Here is a 2,162-nt window from a genome sequence, read left to right as displayed (position 1 = left end):
ATCACGTGAGTACAAAGTTTGTAGATGTCCTGATTTTCATAACTTCCGGGACGGAAACAAAAGGTCCTTAGCATAATGGAAGACGAGTACGTTTTGAGCATCGAGGCAAACAGCAGCGGATATTTAGCGAGGGATGAGGAGCAATTGTGATGCCGTTATCTTTCATGGCGCTGTATGAATAATAGCTCCTTGTCAAAGGGTGATTTGTTCACCATACGATGGCGCGAAAGCGTGAGTGGTAAAAGCATTTTGTGACCAATTTACGAGAAACTTGTGGGGCTCCGTAGCCCCTTTAGGTGTTTTAAACTGCGCGCGCGTCTTTCTATTTGTATTGTATTTGCACGGGCAGCGCAAGTGCGCATGGGCAAGCAGATAATCTTGGGGGGCGTGATGTTAGAGGCGACAGACGAGGGTAGATAAGCGCGTCAGAGGCGAGGCGCGGGACTTTTTTGCGCCGGCGGAAAGGCCGGCGCAGGGCAACCGGCGAGCGTCATGGGCCAGCAAGGTGTGCTAGGACGACCGAAAGAAGATCGGCGACGCGAAGATGGAAGCAGTGCCTGCAGGAACAGCCTAGGCGTATTTCTGTGAGTTGCTGTGCCGCGAGGGGCAGTCTTTCTTGTGTCGCCGTTAGCGCTTTGGCCCCATTGCTCGTTTTATTCGCTCCGCAGTGTGTGTTGTTTCGCCGCGGTAAGGCCCTGACATTCTTGCCGCTTTCCGTTGTTCTATTGTCGCGCGCATGAACAGCCTGTTCTCAGCGCAGGAGCACCTTATGTTTATCAGTTTTTCTTTTTTTTGTTTATCCGGAATAAACCGGTGTTTTTAAGAGACTGGATTTGTCACTCGTCGGGCGAGACCATTGCTCGCGGACCCGTTTTTTGAAGGCGAGGCCTTCATCTGGCGCCCAACGTGATTTTTGCTCGAGCTTTGGTTTGCCCCGCGAGTGTCGCAACTTTAGTGAGAACATTCCATGTTTTCGTGCGTAGCTATGGCGGATAATCTCAACTTACCTGGCGCAAGCGCCCAGTTGAAGGTTGAATTTCCACCTCCCACCCATGCGGGTTCTATGCATGAGCAATTAGGAGACCAGAAAAGTGAACCGTCGGATTTTCAAAGCGGAATTATTGGCCTACTGTCCCAGCTACTTGCGTCAAAGGCACAATTTAGAGAAGTGATGGGAAACGAGCCAGTTTCGTTAACGCCCACTCCCTTGTATCGCGATAACCATCTGCAGATAAATTTGCCCGTGCCGAGGTTTGAAGGATACGCCGACAAGAAATCTGTTTGCAATTTTCTTCATGAACTTGATGACTATCAGATGGCAATGGCAATTTCGGACAGTGCTTTGGTCACACGTGTGATTCCTGTAGCTTTAGTAGGTTCCGCAGCACCCTGGAGGCGTAGTCAGTGGCCATTCACAACAAAACAGGACTTTGTACAGTGTTTTCGGGAAGTGTTTTTGCCGCCTGACTACGTCATCGGCATCAAGGATGAGCTTTGTGCCAGGACGCAAGGCGAACACGAGGGTTTGCTCGAGTTTTTGCGCAGCTTTCAAGAGCTGCACGAGCGGGCAGATCCTGGAGCTCCGGAACCACAGAGGGTGGCTCATGCCATACATCGGTGCCATCCGAGGTACCAGCCATACCTCCGGCGCCGCCAGTTCATGGACTTCGAGGACATGGCCAGGGAGGCCTCCCGCATCAAGGCATCTTTTCTGGCAGAGCTCAACTACAAGACACCTCCCCCAGCGGAGACCTGCCTCGAGCCGTCCTGTGCATGGCTCGGATCATTGGCAGCACGCATCGTGATGACCCCCAGCTGCCGTATGGGGACAGGCGACTTGCACGAGGTCGCAATCCCTGGTGCGCCTCCTCCTGTGACTGGCCGACTTCAGGGGGTGGCAGGCCGGTCCGGGCCTCCTCTAGTGACTGGCCGACTGCAGTGGGTGGCAGGCCGGACCGGGCCTCCTCCGCTGACTGACAGACTGCAGGGGGTGGCAGGCCGGACCGGGCCTCCTCCGGTGACTGGCCAAGTGCAGGGGGTGGCAGGCCGGACCGGGCCTCCTCCGGTGACTGGCCGAGTGCAGGGGGTGGCAGGCCGGACCGGGCCTCCTCCGGTGATTGACCGAGCGCAAGGGGTGGCAGGCCGGACTGGGCCTCCTCCGG

This window comes from Amblyomma maculatum, chromosome 6, assembly GCF_055883805.1.
Source record: "Amblyomma maculatum isolate TAMU_Amacu chromosome 6, ASM5588380v1, whole genome shotgun sequence".
NCBI classification, from domain to species: Eukaryota; Metazoa; Arthropoda; class Arachnida; order Ixodida; family Ixodidae; genus Amblyomma; species Amblyomma maculatum.
This window is presented reverse-complemented; position numbering follows the sequence as displayed.